The sequence below is a fragment of the Podarcis bocagei genome (genome assembly GCF_964188305.1).
Source record: "Podarcis bocagei genome assembly, chromosome: 1".
Classification (NCBI taxonomy): Eukaryota; Metazoa; Chordata; class Lepidosauria; order Squamata; family Lacertidae; genus Podarcis; species Podarcis bocagei.
In genome coordinates, this window is record NC_138125.1 from 4,104,084 (window position 1) to 4,122,221 (window position 18,138).

Here is an 18,138-nt window from a genome sequence, read left to right on the forward strand (position 1 = left end):
GCAGAACTCTCAGGAAGCAGGTATCAAGGTTGCAGCCTTTTGTGCGGATGGGTTTTGGGGGGTGGGGAGGACGCCAAATCACTTCTGGGGCTGGCTTGCATATAGGTCTACTCTGAAGTCATGCATTCGGACAAGACTCTGTCAACCTTCCAATATACACATGCAAATGTCACACAGAATTAACAGCAGTGTCAGCTCTATTTGAAAGTCCCGCATTCGGTTCCTGCCTTCTCCAGGCAGGGCCAGGAATGTCCCCATCTGAAACCCTGAACAGCTGCTGCCAGTCAGGGTAGGTAGATAGATAATTTATTACAGTCAGAGACCAGCTTATAAAACACACTTGAGGATACAGTCCCAGAAGGAAAACAAACATTTAAAACAATGTACAACAATAAATTTGAAATTTATAAATGTGATAAGCGTATAGACACTTAAACTTTAAGATTAGCAACCGCAGAGAGCTTCTTGGACTCCATGATCACTGCAGATGGTGACAGCAGCCACGAAATTAAAAGACGCCTGCTTCTTGGGAGAAAAGCAATGACAAACCTAGACAGCATCTTAAAAAGCAGAGACATCACCTTGCCAACAAAGGTCCATATAGTTCAAGCTCTGGTTTTCCCAGTAGTGATGTATGGAAGTGAGAGCTGGACCATAAAGAAGGCTGATCGCCGAAGAATTGATGCTTTTGAATTCTGGTGCTGGAGGAGACTCTGGAGAGTCCCATGGACTGCAAGAAGATCCAACCTCTCCATTCTGAAGGAAATCAGCCCTGAGTGCTCACTGGAAGGACAGATCCTGAAGCTGAGACTCCAATACTTTGGCCACCTCACGAGAAGAGAAGACTCCCTGGAAAAGACCCTGATGTTGGGAAAGATGGAGGGCACAAGGAGAAGGGGACGACAGAGGACGAGGTGGTTGGATAGTGTTCTCGAAGCTACAAACATGAGTCTGACCAAACTGCAGGAGGCAGTGGAAGACAGGAGTGCCTGGCGTGCTCTGGTCCAGGGGGTCATGAAGTGTCGGACACAACTAAACAACAACAACTACAGAGAGATGACCCAGAGTCACCCATGGAAACGAGTTTGGGGATTTTCTTAACAAATTAGTTTGGGTCGGGGGGTGGTCTGCGCCTACAGATCTGTACACAGAATCTGGCAACCATCCGGGTCGTCTTATGATCTTTGCCTAACAGGAAATGGTCAAATTTTTGCTTTTCCGGGAGGTCAGCGAGCCTCACCAGCAGGGGATCAATGGTCTTACTACGTGCCTCTTCATAAAAGGGACATCTAAAGAACAAGTGCTCTGGGTTTCCTATCACCCCAAATGAACAGGCGCAAAGTCTCTGAGCATATGGGACTTTTTAAAAGGATCCTTCCAGCACCAGCGAGGGCAGAGCCGAGCTATCAGGGTACGTAACACTTAGCTATATGGCCCCCTCATGGTCTGACTATAAGAACCTAAGTAGAGCCTTCAGGATCAGGCCAGTGACCATCTAGTCCAGCATACTGTTCTCACACTGGCCAGCTAGATGCCTGTAGGGAACCAGGATCCGATCACAAGAGAAATACGCCCTCCCTGTGGTTTCCAACAACTGGTATTCAGAAGCATCGCTGTCTTCAACTGGGGAGGCAGATCAGAGCCCCCATGGCAGCTTTTGAGCTTCATAGGCTCTGTGTTGACCCATAAGACTCTGGCACTAGACAGCCAGCGGGTCTAAACTTCTGCTGAAAATATTTCCATTCTACCAGGCCTACACAGGCCACTGGGAGAATAAATCTTTCCACAATTGTTAAGTTAAATTTCTTTATGGTTTTTACGTTTCACTGCTGTGAACTGCTCATATATTTTATGGCACGGAGGCATATAAATAAATTTTAGGCATAGGCAAATTGGCCCTCCAGATGTTTTGAGACTACAATCCCCATCATCCCTGACCACTGGTCCTTTAGCTAGGGATGATGGGAGTTGTAGTCCCAAAACATCTGGCGAGTTTGCCTATGCCTGCCCTACAAGGACGTTGCTCAGTGGTTAGATCTACCTGGCATCTCCAAGAATTGCTGGGAAGGCCCCCTGCCTGAAACTTTGGAGAGCCTCTGCCAGCCAGTGTAGGCAGTATTGAGCCAGATGGAGCCATGGTCTTACTTGGAATAAGGAAAAGGTCCCCTCGCTTCTTTTGGCACAGGACTCAGTTCAGAAACCAAACACCTCCTCACCTGCCTTGCAAAAGCTGTCACCCTTCTATGAACTGCCACACCTGTCCCACAAGCAGCGGCTAGATTGCCTCTCCTGGGCTGTGAAAAGCTGTCAATCTCGACAGATCAAGCTGCTGTTAAAATCACAGGGACAAGTTGGGCCAAGGTTTTTTTATTATGATTATTCCGGTCAGTTGATAACCTTACATCCTACTCACATGGGAGGAAACGGCTGGGGGGGGGGGAGAACGAACTCCCAGCATCTCCAGGTAAGAATGGCTGGGGAGGGGGAATATCCTCTGTCCGAAACCTTGGACAGCTGATGCCAGTCAGTGTAGGCATGTACAACAGGTAGACTGTGATCTACCAGTAGATCGAGGGGGTGTTCCAGGTAGATCGCTGGATCTCTGGGGTGCTCCTGATCGACCCCCCAGAAAAGCTCAACAACTCTGGGTCACCTTCCCCAAAAGATCAACAATTCTTGTCAATGAAAATGTGTAGATCACTGCCGGTTTTTTATAGTGGGAGTAGATCGCAGTCTCTTGGGAGATGGACTTGCCTGGTGGGCTATACTGAGCTAAATGGGCTCTTGCTCTGACTTGCTATGCCCCTAGAGACATCACCTTGCCAAGGTCCGTATAGTTAAAGCCATGGTTTTCCCAGTAGTGATGTATGGAAGCGAGAGCTGGACCATAAAGAAGGCTGATTGCCGAAGAATTGATGCTTTTGAATTTTGGTGCTGGAGGAGACTCTGGAGAGTCCCGTGGACTGCAAGAAGATCCAACCTCTCCATTTGGAAGGAAATCAGCCCTGAGTGCTCACTGGAAGGACAGATCCTGAAGCTGAGGCTCCAAGACTTTGGCCACCTCATGAGAAGAGAAGACTCCCTGGACAAGACCCTGATGTGGGGAAAGATGGAGGGCACAAGGAGAAGGGGACGACAGGACGAGATGGTGGGACAGTGTTCTGGAAGCTACCAGCATGAGTTTGACCGAACTGCGGGGGCAGTGGAAGACAGGAGGGCCTGGCGTGCTCTGGTCCCAGGGGGACACGAAGAGTCGGACACAACTAAACAACAACAGCTCCACCCACATAAGGGCAGACCTTGAAGACCCCAAATAGTAATCAAGCGCAACATTTTGAAGTAGGAATCATTAACAGACCTTATTTGTCCTTCAGCAGCATATTTAAACTTCCTTCGTCTGGTGCTCAGATTTGAATGCAGCAGCACTGAAGATGCTCCTTGGTTCTTTTTAGAAACCTGTCCTATTACAATCACATCCCACTTTTCCTCTAAGGCTTGGGCCCAAACGTGGACCTCCAGCTGTTGTTGGACTACAAATCCCATCATCCCTAGCTAGCAGGGCCAGAGGTCAGGGCTCTGATGGGAGTCCAAAAACAACTGGAGACTCAAGTTTGGGAAGCCCTGCTCTAAGGAGCCCAAAAGTGGTACCCGTAAGCTCTCCTCCCCTTTAACGTCACAACGACACTGTGAGGTAGGTTAGGCTGAGCGCAAGTGCCTGGCTTGGTTGCACATCAGAGTCCCAATTTGGATGGTAAGGGGGCAGCCTCAGAGGCTAAATTTCTGTGCACCGAGTGGCTGTTTAAAGCATTACGCTCTGGGGTCACTAAACAAATAAAGACTAAGAGGGGGCGATCTTGACTTTGCCTCCCATCCATTTCCAGGAGGTGTCAATTTAATGGTCCGTGTGCCTCTTGTCTCATAAATCAAATGCGGTGAGGAGCAGACAGCGCTTCATCCCAAGAGGGGCAGAAGAGGCCCCTGGATGGGAGACGGGGACACAAAAGGAAAAGGCATCCGCGACAACAGCCCATTGCTTTGCAGCCCACTCAAACCTCTCTCTCTTCAAGGGGACTGAGAAAGTCAGTCTTGCAGCCGGCAACTGCCCCCCTCCACCAGCCTCCCCCAGTTCCAAGAGGGAGTGTCCAGTTAAGAGCTGCTGAATTCAATGGGTCTTACTCCCAGGAAAGCGAGGTTTAGGATCCCAGCCTAAAAAACCCCTTTCCCCGTTAGTGAAGGGAATTTGTGAAGCAGGCTGGGCTCCTCCAAAGATTAGCCAAGGACAAAGTTGCGTGGAAAGCAGGCCACAACTGCAGCTGGAATTTTGTTGACCAAAAATTGGAAATCACGAGAAGTGCCAGCAGTGGAGGAATGGCAGATGAAGATGATGGACTTTTGGGAGCTAGCTGACCTGACCGGAAGAGTCCGCGACCAGAAGGAGGGATGGAAGAAATTTAAAGACTATTTAGCTAAATATGTCAAGATAATTTAGATAGAAATACTTGCGAATATCAGATAGGCCTAGGATTTCAATATGTGATGTTGCAGAATAAGATGTTTAAAGTTAAAATGAAAAGAAAGAAAGATGTTAATTGACTAAGTAAATTTTATGTGAAAATAGTTTTGGAAAACTGCTACAATGATTTATATGGAAACTCAGCCACAATGTTAACAAAAGTGGAATTATTACAGTCAAGATAAATGCTTGTTTGTCTGTCTGTTTTTGATGTTCTTTTTCTATTTGTTTGTTATAAATTTGGAAAACTAATAAAAAAAATTGGAAAAAAAAGTTGCATGGAAAGCATCAGAAATTTATGGTCATAGCCTCCAAACACAAGTGAGTGTCTTGAATATTTAAGGCACTCCAGCATTGAAATAGGGGTCTTTCAACAACAAGCCCTCCCGCTAATCAGGAAGTGGGGTGGGGGGGGGTGAAGAGACAATGTGCCCATCGGTTTTTATTTTGCAAAAAGAGAAAGGAAATTACAAATGGGTTGCGTGGGGCAATAACTCACCGAATCACCGGCTCGAAGGCCTCATAAAGGCTCCCGGTCCCTGAATTGTGAAGGTGAGCGTCAAGCTTGATTGGGGGGGGGGGAGGAAGCAGCCGGGGAGGGGGGCGTTCATAATAAACAGCAAGCCTGCTTGTCCTGCAAGCTCCACTTTTGTCCAGGGATAGCAATTACGTAATTGGCGAGCCTGCCACCATGTACCTTCTGAAAAATCTTTTGTTCGGCAGCCTACCAGCACAGAAGAGACGGACAAAACATTGACCATCGAATGAGGAAGCTGCAAACATCTGCTTCAAGTTGCAACCTTTTTTAAAATTTAGTTTGTCAAGGAAGGCGGGATACCGGAAAAACAAATTCACACCAAATCACATTTCTGCAGCTGGTCTCCTTTAAGTTGCTCCTCTTAGCAACTCCAGCTCCAGGCAGTTAAAATTAAAATAAATCACAGTAGCTCAAACTCTGGGGGACCACCAGGCAAAAGAAGACAAACCTTAATAGCCAGCACCTTTGCTGCTGTCCCTGCAAACCTTAATAGTCCCTCTTGGAAGCAAGCGTCTTCCTGGCCACTTCTAAACCTGGGAGGAATTCAGGTGTGTCCCCCCCCCCGCCTTTCTGAACTGCCAGACAACAGATGATGCTCCCTCCCGACTTACTTAAAGCGAGAAGTATCCCAGATTCTCCTGCCCGTCTGAAACCCCCTCCTCAGCAACAGGATCCGCGAGTTTCCAGGAATCCTGCACCGCCTCTAGCCCGCGCATGCAAACCAACGCCGGGCGCCAAGAAACTTTTTTTCTGCAAAAACCAGACCCAAAACAAAAGCAGGCTTTGCAAGGGAACGGATTTCCCGGTCTCAGCTCTTCCCCCTCTCTCTGCCTTCAAGGCCGGGGGGCGAGCAGCCTTTGGCTCGCCAAGAAACAATGAAGCCGGCGAGACCCCCCCCCTTCCCTCCCTCTCTCCATTGTCCAAGGCGAGTGAATGGCAGGCGGGGGAGAGGGAGCGCGTGAAAGGGAAAGTGGGAGGCAGGTGCTGGGAAGAAGACATCCTTGCGGGGGAGGGGGGGATGGATGCAAAAGCCGGCTGGAGAAAGCGAAAGCCCGCCGCTAAGGAAAGTGGCTCCCAGCCCCGCAGGAGCCCCCCATTCCCGGGGAGAGAGAGGGGCTCCCTCCGGCCAGAGTTTCCAGCAAGGGGGGGGTGTGGAGGTGACCCCAAATGACCTGGCTGCAAAGGAAGACCAGCCATGCCACCCACCCATCAGACAGACGGACAGACAGCAACTCACCTGCCCAGGGAATGGCACGGCACGGCACGGCTCGCCACCCTCTTCTTCCTCCTCCTTTTCCCAGCCGCCGCCGCTTTCTGCAAGCCTGCAAGCCAAGCCCCCCAAAAGCAGCTTTTGTTAGCAACCCCAGATGCGCTCGGGGGTCCTCGGCGGGGGGAAGAGGAGCGCGCGCGGCGTTTGCATGGCGGAGGGGCCGCCCCTCCCCCGGCCCCGCCTCCAGCCCCTCCCCTTCGGAAGGACGTCCCCCTCCCCAAACACCCCCCCCCCCAAAGGAACCCCCTCCCATTGATGCCCAGTAACATTTATGAAACGTGTATACCGCCCGTGAGAACGCGACTGACCCGGAGTGCTTGCATCCCTCCCTACTGCATCAGACTAGCCCCATCTCTAGAAAGACACCCCCCCAATCAGCAACCACCCCCCAACCCACAACAGCTTCCTCCAGGGTGAACCCCCCCCCCGCTCTCCTAATCTGCACCAGGCTCCCCTCTCCGTTTCCCGGAGCATCTCCGCATCCCCGGAACGCACCCCCGTTTTGCCAGCGGCCCCCCAACCCCCGACCCCGCTATTCTGCAAGCAAGCAGCCTCCCCACCCCCGCAGATCCTGCCCTCCGGAGCGCCCCCGGAGCATGCACGATGACAAGAGCGCCCCCCTCCAAATATCCCCGCCCCACTTTGCCTTAAAGACAAGACAGGCTTTGGGGGGGCTTCAAAAGAGCCCCGCCAGCCCTTGCGCCCCGCTTCTGCCCCCCTGCTCTCCAGCCCCCTCTAGCGGCCGGGCAGCGCAGCGCAGCGCCTTCCGGAGCCGGCCTTACCTGCTGTCAAGGTCCCGGGCGGCTCCTTGGCGTCCGGAGCATCGCTTAGCCCGGCCGCCGCCGCCGCCGCTGTTCCCCCGCCATGGCCGGAGCCGAGCAACGGCGCAGGGAGAAGGAGGCGGAGCGCCAGAAGCAGGCCGGGAAGGAGGAGGAGGAGAGCCCGCCCGGCAGAGACCTCCCCTCGACCCCGGAGCAGCGGGCGGGCCCGGCTGTCAGGCAGAGGGAGGCAGCGGCCTCAGGCGGCCGCTCGGGGAGGGTCCCTCGCCGGCATCCTCCGCTGCCGCCTTGAAACGCGGACCGGTTTAATTCTACATCTTTAGCAGTGGCGTAGCGTGGGGGGTGCAGGAGGGGCCGGCCGCACCGGGCGCAACATCTGGGGGTTAGGGGGCGCAAATCCACGGGTTAGGGGGCGCAAATCCACGGGTTAGGGGGAGCAAATCCACGGGATAGGGGGCGCAAATCCACGAGTTAGGGGGTGCAAATTACTTGCCTTGCCCCGGGTGCTGACAACCCACGCTACGCCACTGATCTTTAGGGTGGTGAGGGGGGGAATAGGTTTGAGGTTTGGTTTAATCAGTATTTCTCAATTCATATTATTTTTAATTAATTAATTAACTATAATTAATTAATTAATTTTAAAATAATATTTAGTTATTAAAAATGCAAATTTAATTACATATCAAAAAGCATATCACTAGTTTTCTGGGGGCATGCCCACCCAGGCAGGAGCTTTGAAACAGAGAGCTTTCTTTTTTTAGAAGAAGAAGAATAAAATTGAAGAGTTAGAAGGCATTCATTATCAGCACCATGCTTTAGCCAACTGAGATACCTGCTGCTTTTATTTCATATTTTGAGGCGAGGGAAGAATTATGTTAGGGTTGGTTTGGGGTTTTTTGCAGCCTTTATTTCAGTGATGGCCAAACTTGGCCCTCCAGCTGTTTGGAGACTACAGTTTCCATCATCCCTGACCACTGGGCCTGTTAGCTAGCAGTTCGAAAGCATGCCAAAAGTGCAAGTAGATAAATAGGTACCGCTCCGGTGGGAAGGTAAACGCCGTTTCCATGCGCTGCTCTGGTTTCGGTGTTCCATTGCGCCAGAAGCGGCTTAGTCCTGCTGGCCACATGACCCGGAAAAACTGTGGACAAACACTGGCTTCCTCGGCCAGTAAAGCGAGATGAGCACCACAACCCCATAGTCGCCTTTGACTATGTGTTAGGGGTCCTTTACCTTTTTTATTTTGTTTTGTATTTCTTGTGCCAATATGGGTTTCTTATTTTCGTAGGCCTTTGGCTTGCCAGGTTTTTATCTGGAGATTTTGTGCTGCATGGTGGAATAGTGGGTGGTGAGCCATGGGGATTAGTGGGGAAGGGGTTAAGGACAGTTTGCCTGCTTCTTCCTTCCATGCTTTGAGCTTGGTGTGTGTGAACCTGTTAGTGTTGTGGGACTTTTCCTTAGTTTGTTATGGAGGAATGGGTTTACTGTGGTAGAGGTATTTTCTCCTTTTTTGTAATAAATTTTTAATTGAATTTTACAATTCAACTTTCAACAGATTTATCATATATAAGAAAATAAAAATAAAACAGAACTTCCCCCAATCCATGACTTCCCTCAACTTCCCCTTCTGGTTCTTTATATGAAAATTTGCTACTTCTGCTTACATTTTACCTTATTTTTCATCTCTTAGCTGAATGCTCTTAGATTCTTATCTTTTTTGTACTAAATTTTCTTCCAATTACATCTTACATTTAATTAATTTCCATATTGTTATTTCTCAACCTTTACTCTTGTTTTCTGAATTGTGTTTACTCAAACCCTGCTAGTGAGTCCATTTCTTTACAATATTTCTGTAAATGCAAGCATGAACGATTCCCAGTCTTTTTTAAAATCTCTAGTATTGTCTTAGTAAAAGCTATGGTTTTCCCAGTAGTGATGTATGGAAGTGAGAGCTGGACCATAAAGAAGGCTAATCGCTGAAGAATTGATGCTTTTGAATTATGGTGCTGGAGGAGACTCTGGAGAGTCCCATGGACTGCAAGAAGATCAAAACTACCCATTCTTAAGGAAATCAGCCCTGAGTGCTCACTGGAAGGAATGTTCCTGAAGCTGAGGCTCCAATACTTTGGCCACCTCATGAGAAGAGAAGACTTCCTGGAAAAGACCCTGATGCTGGGGAAGATGGAGGGCACAAGGAGAAGGGGATGACAGAGGACGAGATGGTTGGACAGTGTTCTCGAAGCTACCAACATGAGTTTGACCAAACTGCGGGAGGCAGTGGAAGACAGGAGTGCCTGGCGTGCTCTGGTCCAGGGGGTCACGAGGAGTCGGACACGACTAAATGACTAAACAACAACAACAACAAGAAGAAGTATTGTCTTTGTCTCTGAGTCTTCCTGCAAGTTTTGCCATTTCTGCATATTCCATAAGTTTAACTTGCCATTCTTCTCGGGGTGGAGGTGTTTTCGATTACGTCCCTCTCCAGGTGTACCCATTGCTTCGTTTCATCATCTAGAATGTATGGGATTATGGGGTAAAATCCCCAAAAAGGATGTTACTTTTTTCTGTATGCCACAACAGCTGCGAGAATATTACGAGCGAATAATTGGAAGAAACAAGACTTACCAACTAGCGAAGAATGGCAGATGAAGATGATGGACTATATGGAATTGGCGGAAATGACTGGGACACTGAGACCAGAGAGAAGAGACGGTGGAAGAAGATTGGAAGAAGTTTAAGGAATATTTGAAAAAATATCTTAATATTTAAATCTTAGAATAGCTTTGAAAGTGGATATAGGCTGTGGGGTTAGAAGTAGAAGATAGTGTGTTTTAAAAGAGAATTATTTGTAAGTGATAAAATGTGAAGATTTTTATGGTAAAAGTGTTATGAAAAAAATGGTTAGAAATTATGATATATGTAAACTGCTAAAGATGAGGTACAATGAAAATCAGATAGGGGGGACTTGGGGAAGCCAACCTAACAATGTTTAGAAAAAATAAGGATAAGATAAGAATTTGTTTGTATCGTTTGTCTTTCTGTTTGTGTTGTTTATTTTTGTTATAAAATGAATATTATTTTTTTGGAAAAAAATATAGAATGTATGGGATTATGTGGCCGCACAGGGTTGTTGTGGGGGTTAAATGGGGGAACAGGAGAGGTACCTTCACACACACAGTTTGGGGTGGGGTTTTAAAAAAATGAGGTCGGAAGGAAGTGAGTTGTAGAAAACCACACAGAGCACACGGAACAGAGAAGTTGCGCAAAGCTGCCCCGGAAGAAGATTCTCGCCATCATTTTGCTCTGCTTCTTAACTCTGTGTTTTGTACTGAGTTGAATAGGATCCAGAATGCAGCAGTCTGATTGGTCCTAGAAGAATAGGATCCAGAATGCAGCAGTCTGATTGGTCCTAGAACAATAGGATCCAAAATGCAGCAGTTTGATTGGTCCTAGAACAATAGGATCCAGAATGCAGCAGTCTGATTGGTCCTAGAACAATAGGATCCAAAATGCAGCAGTCTGTTTGGTCCTAGAACAATAGGATCCAGAATGCAGCAGTCTGATTGGTCCTAGAAGAATAGGATCCAGAATGCAGCAGTCTGATTGGTCCTAGAACAATAGGATCCAAAATGCAGCAGTCTGATTGGTCCTAGAACAATAGGATCCAGAATGCAGAAGTCTGATTGGTCCTAGAACAATAGGATCCAAAATGCAGCAGTTTGATTGGTCCTAGAACAATAGGATCCAGAATGCATCAGTCTGATTGGTCCTAGAACAATAGGATCCAAAATGCAGCAGTCTGATTGGTCCTAAAACAATAGGATCCAGAATGAAGCAGTCTGATTGGTCCTAGAACAATGCAGCAGTATGATTGGTCCGCAGGAGCCACCCAATCCAGCTCCAGATGAAAGTGAATCCACAACCTGATTGGCCTACAGGAGAATTCTGGAATGAGCCAATCACGTGCAGCCCATTGTGTAAAGAATGTATATAAAGCAGGACTTCCGGGTCAGCGCCATCGTCTAATGGCGGATTCCCTCCGAGCTCCGGAGGGAATCGGCTCCGTAGAAGACGGGTCTTGCCGCGGCAGCGACGCAGGGACCCTCAGAAACCACAGGCGCTGCAGCCTGTGGACTTGGTGACTCGGCGGGCACCTTTTGCGCCCCCCCGACCCGCGAAGGAGCCTTTTTAAAGGCTGCGGAGCGGGGGACGGGGAGAGGCGTGGTGCTGAGAGTAGACCGCTTCTTCTACGGAGCGAAGCCACATGCCATGGCCGGAGAGCGCTGACTTCTTTCTTTGAACATTTGGACTTTAAAAGTAACAACCCGTGAGTAGTACGGAAATTGGAACGAAAATATTTTTTTTCTGAATTAGGCACGATCGGGGGAGATGCTAAAAGGAAGTCTGTCTCCCCGTCTGGTAGATAAATTAAAGCAAGAAGTAGATAACTAAGGTCGAGAGAACATTCTTCTCTTTATTGGATAAAAGCTACTAATTTCACGACTTGGCAGTATAAGTAATTTTGCTGGAGGATAAGAGTCAATTTCAAGAGCTGAAGTGCAACCCCCCGGGACCCGGGAGCGATCCGCGAGAGAGCCTGTTGAGGAGACATAAAGAGTTTGACAGCTGTCAAATTAGCTGTCAAAGCTGGGGGGGGAGAAAATTGGGCTTCTGTTATCTTTGCTGGGTTTTTTTTGTTACAATTTGATTTTAAACTGTTGAAAACAAAGAAGAATAGAAACAAATTAATTTGACTGTTGGATTGGAGTTGGAAGGAATATTAAGTAACCAGAATCCCTCTAGAGGGGGTTCTGAGTCATTACAATGGCCGCAGGTGGAAAAATACAGGCTGAGCTGGACAGAATGTTTTTTCTTTTGGGAAAGTTACAAGGTCAGAGTGAAGCTTTGGCTACAAATGCTACAACTTTGAATTTAAAAGTAAACAAACTTGCTGAATTTGTCAAGGACTTGACTCAAGAAACCTATGCAGCTGAACAAGAAGAGATATGTGCTGTTTCAGAGGAGTGGGAAGGAGGAGCTGAAATGCCACAGACGACAAAGGAGAGCCAGAGGCCTGCTAAGATAGATGCTAAGAAAAACAAGACCTGGATGATGAGAATTTGGTTTGAATTGGAGAATGAAGAATGGAGGGATCTCCCTATGGGGAGATCTGAAGACCTATGGATTACAAATCTGATCAAGGCGAAAGTTGGAGCTTTGGGGACATTTGGGACATTTGGACTTAAAAGGAACAAGAAACAAGATTTGGGCTCCACTTTTGAATATGGAGGTCTGGTTGGAAGAAACATAGACCCCATTGGGACAGAGCTTCTCCGAGACTTGATGTCTAATATAAAGGACTACCAAAAAAACGGGCAGAGAGGGACTGAGAGAGATTTGAGGGCCTCGGACATGAGATCTCCAGGCTGATAGTTGATAGACTGAGGGACATTTTTTGGGGATCGAAACCGGGAAAGGGGGGGTGAGAGTTTTGGAATCCAAAGGGTGTATAATTATATGTTGTCTCTCTGTTATTTTGTTTTGTAATTAATATAAAAATTGGGAAATTTGTAGAAGGGAATTTGGGTCGACCTTAGAAAAGGGTGTAAAGAATGAGTATTGTTGTTTAAATTGAGGTCTATAAGTTAAAATTGGTTAATTAAGATGAATTAAGTATAATAATAATAAGGTAAAAGCTGGGGACAAGAACTTGCTGAGCTAACTATTGGAATTGGAATACAAGAAGGGGAGGTGTGGGGAAGTCAGGGAAAGATGTTAAGAAAATAAGGATCTGAAACTATACTTGTTATTTGTGTTGTGTTTGTTTGTGTTTTTGTGTTTGTTTAAAAATTTGTGAAACTTTAATAAAAATGTGTGTATATATATATATATATATATATATATATATATATATATATATATATATATGTAGGTTTTGGTGTCTTCGGGTGTCTTCCCGTGTAAGAGTTGGGGTGTCTAGGCGACGTTTCGACGAGGTCTCACTCGTCATCTTCAGGCTGGTGCTTTCGGCTTCTTGTTACTAGAACAGAGCAGGATCTCAGTGTTTGAGTTCCTATAAATACTGTTGAGGGGGTGTGGTGTATAGCCTCCAACGTTCTGGGCAGATAGGAAGTTCCTAGGTTAATGTGCCTTTTCTTCTTTTGTTCATTAATTACTTGAGGGATATCTTGAGTGATTACTTGAGTGATATTCTGAGTACCACTTAGGAGGGTCATTAGGTGTGGATTATATATATAATAATGTATATAAAGCAGATACTTTGAGGGGACTTTCATTCCTCCTCACCACTATAAGCTGAATAAAGAGCATGAAATCCACTCTCGACTCTGAGTATATTTCACTCCGGCAATATGGAGTGTGTGCAAAGGAAGATTAGAGGTCTCTTATCTTGTTTCATCTGCTGCTATAACATGCTGCGATCATCGAGTATTTAGGACAGCTCTGCTGCTGCTGCTGCTTCCGAAAAGGGCAAAACAACAACAAACCTCTGGTGATGTGAAGCATATTCAAGAAACACACAAGACGTAACCGGCTGTATGTTTGAAAAAATAATATATACTATCCATTGAATTGAATTGTAGATTTCAACAGAGGTAGCTCATAAAGTCCAACAAAAAAAAGTAGAAGACCCAGTGGATCAGTAATTTCCGGAATATTAGCCTTGTTTCGCCATCCTGGGCTTCATCGGTAGTTCAAACTCATATATGATATCACAGGACAGTGGATCTTATAGCATAGTAGTAGCTGCTGTAACAGGCTAATATTCTGGAAATCCTTGTCTTAGACTCTGTGAAAGGATTCTGTGGAACTGTAACAACCTTTCATGTGGATTGTTGGACTCTATGAACAGACACTTTGCCAACAAAGGTCCGTATAGTAAAAGCTATGGTTTTCCCAGTAGTGATGTATGGAAGTGAGAGCTGGACCATAAAGAAGGCTGATCGCCGAAGAATGGATGCTTTTGAATTCTGGTGCTGGAGGAGACTCTGGAGAGTCCCATGGACTGCAAGAAGATCCAACCTCTCCATTCTGAAGGAAATCAGCCCTGAGTGCTCACTGGAAGGACAGATCCTGAAGCTGAGGCTCCAAGACTTTGGCCACTACTTCTGACTTGCTCTGAAGACTTGGGCATTAGTCTGTTGCAGCAAAAATAGCAGAGAGTCCTTTTAGAATTGTTTTATTTGAATGACTAGGATTCTATTTATAACAAAATGCATTCATGCTCTGCTTAGAGATATTCAACAAACCTGATTCTCTTGTATGATGTCAAGTCCGGTAAAGAACAAAATAAATCCACTTTCCTGAAATTTCTCTGTTGAATTCATTCTTCCACCCTGTAATCGTTTGTATCATGTTACTTTGTTCAGCACCATTAAGTCCCAAATTTTCCTTTTCCATTGGTTGGCTGAAGGTGACTTATGCGTTTTCCATGTCTTTGCAATCAATATACAAGCTGCTACGCCATATGAATAGCCGAAATCCATACTCTACTGTGTGGCTTATGTTTTACAAATCCCAGAAGCATTGTTAATGCCTTCAATTGTAGTTGACAACCAGCATATACAGAGAGAGAGAGAGAGAGAGAGAGAGAGAGAGAGAGATTCCCTCCCACAATTCTTTAATTAAGCAACAGTTCCACCATATATGGGGGGTTGATACATTTCATCTCCCTACACTATGGTTACCATTGAAATGTCCTGGGAAATCTGGACGTATGGCAACCCATGTTGCAAGTTCTAAAACTACTTCGAAATACAGTGGTACCTCAGTTTACGAACTTAATCTGTCTGGAAGTCCGTTCTTAAACCAAAACCGTTTTTAAACTGAGGTGCGCTTTCCCTAATGAGGCCTCCTGCCACCGGTGCCCTTCCACCGTTCAGTTTCCACTTGTAGACTGAGGTAAAGTTTGCAAACCAGGACACTACCGCCGGTTTTGCAGAATTCGTAAATCAAATCGTTCACAAACAGGACTGTTCTTAAACCGAGGTACCACTGTAGTTCTAAAACTACAACTTTTGTGTCCCCGGATTTTCACTTTTTGAAATATGGCAACCCTAACATAAATAGATGGGACGTGGGTGGTGCTGTGGGTCAAACCACTGAGCATAGGACTTCCCGATCATAAGGTCGGCGGTTCGAATCCCTGCAACAAAGTGAGCTCCCGTTGCTCGGTCCCTGCTCCTGCCAACCTAGCAGTTCGAAAGCACGTCAAAGTGCAAGTAGATCAATAGGTACCGCTCTGGCAGGAAGGTAAACGGTGTTTCCGTGCGCTGCTCTGGTTCGCCAGAAGCGGCTTAGTCCTGCTGGCCACATGACCCGGAAGCTTTACGCCGGCTCCCTCGGCCAATAAAGCGAGATGAGCGCCGCAACCCCAGAGTCGGTCACGACTGGACCTAATGGTCAGGGGTCCCTTTGCCTTTAACCTAAATAGATTTCTAATTCCTCCCACCTTAAGATCCTTTAAGACCCAGTGCCGGATTTACGTATAAGCTAAACAAGCTATAGTTTAGGGCCCCATTCTCATGGGAGCCCCCCAAAAAATTAAAGGAAAAAATAACTGGATGTACATTTCCAAAATATAAGATAAAAAACAAATAAAATAAAAGCTACATACAGCAACAGTGTTTTGTGTTGTGTAGGCTCCTTTAATGTAAGTCATGGGCCCCGCCTGCTATATCAAGGGCCCCATTACCTTCAGTAGCTTAGGGCCACATCAAACCTAAATCCAGCCCCGCCCATATCCTTATTGATGCTTCTTTCAGGGTGCCCCCGAAGAACAAAAAGGAGATGTGTCTCAGACATGGTGAAATGGAGGGCAAATACAAAACACCTAGAAGTCTATGGTTTAAAAGTAATAAAACTATCAATGGAACTAAAAGAATGTAAAATGTATCCATTAAAATGCAGACAGAAAGCAAACAATGTAGCCCAGTTTTCCAAGTCCTTTCCTTGAAAGCAGTCAGTTCCCCCACAGACTGCCAAAATACAACAGTCTTCACCTGTCGGCGGAAGTTCCCTGAACTTAGCCAGTTTGTATCCTTCTTATATTATTGCAGAGTTCTTCTTACTCTCTCTTTTGAAATCCTTTTACAGTGGTACCTCGGGTTAAGTACTTAATTCCTTCCGGAGGTTCTTTTTATTTATATATATATATATATATATATAATGTATATATATATATATATATAAAAGCCTGAAGATGACGAGTGAGACCTCGTCGAAACGTCGCCTAGACACCCCAACTCTTACACGGGAAGACACCCGAAGACACCAAAACCTGCATTCCTGTACCCGTGAAAATCTACGAAAGCAAACATATATATATATATATATATATATATATATATATATATATATATATATATATATGGTTCTTTTTATATAATATTTTTTATTAATTTTAACATATACATTATAAAACGTACCACAAAACTTATCACTTATACAATCTTTTTAGACTTCCATCAGCACCTCTGATGATCCACCGCTTTAACCACTTCTTATGCATTTCTTAACTTTATATTGCCTTTACATCTCTTAACAAATGATCCTTCCCCTTCTCCATTTTTGCAATACTTCTAATAATACTCCTCACAAAACTTCTTGCAACCCTACAAACGTCGTCTGTTCTTCACAATTACTTTTCAAATAGTCCGTAAATTTACTCCAGTCTTCCGTGAATTTCTGGTCTCACCGGTTTCGAATCCTTCCTGTTAGTTTATCTAGTTCTGCATAGTCCATTAACTTCATCCTCCATTCTTCAATCATCAGTAACTCTTCTTGCTTCCATTTTTGGGCCAATAATATTCTTGCTGCTGTTATTGCATATAAAAAGAGCTTACATTCCTAACCTGAAACTGTTCTTAACCTGAAGCACCACTTTAGCTAATGGGGCCTCCCGCTGCTGCCGCGCCGCTGTAGCACGATTTATGTTCTCATCCTGAAGCAAAGTTCTTAACCTGAGGTACTATTTCTGGGTTAGCAGTCTGTAACCTGAAGCGTCTGTAACCTGAAACATCTGTAACCCAAGGGACCACTGTATTAGGCTTTCCAGAATAAGTAAGTGCATAAGCAGAGGAAGTTATCGGTTAAATAAAGTGTGCTGATGCAATCACATTACGCTGTTACACTTCCCTCACTCAGCAAACAAACATACACAACAACAACAATAATTTATTATTTATACCCCGCCCATCTGGCTGGGTTTCCCCAGCCACTCTAGACAGCTTCCAACAGAATATTAAAATACAATAATCTATTAAACATTAAAAGCTTCCCTAAACAGGGCTGCCTTCAGATGTCTTCTAAAAGTCTGGTAGTTGTTGTTCTCTTTGACATCTGGTGGGAGGGCGTTCCACAGGGCGGGTGCCACTACCAAGAAGGCCCTACCAAGAAGGCACAGAAATACCACAACAAATTAACTAATTGAAATGAAGCTAAATCACCCTGTCTGACCCCAACCAACCAACAGACCCTTGGGTTCAAAGTTTCATAAGAATGCCCAGTTGCTCCTCAGCAGATAGGTGTGGCAAAGAAATAATAAGTTACAAGCAAATAATAAAATACATCGATATAAATTAAATCTCTCCCCCCACAAAAAAAAAAGCCCTCATTTAATGAGAAGGAGGAGAAAGACCATTAGTTCTATTATGAACAGAGGTGGGGGGAAAATCATACCACTGTCCCCCAATCATTCTTTGGCTGTCCCTAATTCATTTAAATGTATATGTAAGTTTTAAGCAGAGGTTGGATGATCATTTGTTAGGGATTCTTTAGGAGGTGGGCGGGCTAGATGACCTGGGGGGGGGGTCCCCAGACATATCTATGACACATTTGAAGCTTTCCCACTGAACCTAACCCCCAGACTCCCCCAAACCAGCAATTCCTGGGTAAGATTGCTGTCAGCACAGGTAAAATAAAATGGCTTTCTGCCGCTGGATGGAAATTTTAGTCTAAAACATCTGGAAGGCACCTCGTTGCGGGAACCTGATATAAATGAATTTTTGTTGTTGTTGTTTAG

The 18,138-nt window shown here is 45.8% G+C and overlaps 1 protein-coding gene across 11 annotated transcripts in view; it reads right to left on the minus strand.

Moving 5' to 3' along the window:
• Positions 1 to 7,220, minus strand: part of NIN (ninein) — a 146,967-nt gene extending 139,747 nt beyond the window's left edge. For 10 of the 11 annotated variants that reach the window (XM_081190880.1, XM_081190877.1, XM_081190879.1 and 7 more), the window contains exon 1: positions 6,289 to 6,373. The gene's annotated coding sequence lies outside the window, so the exon portion shown is untranslated. Of the gene's footprint in view, positions 1 to 6,288; positions 6,374 to 7,103 lie in introns of those variants that run through there. The other variant, XM_081190882.1, reaches the window with a different exon arrangement.
• Between the last annotated feature and the right edge of the window lie 10,918 nt (positions 7,221 to 18,138).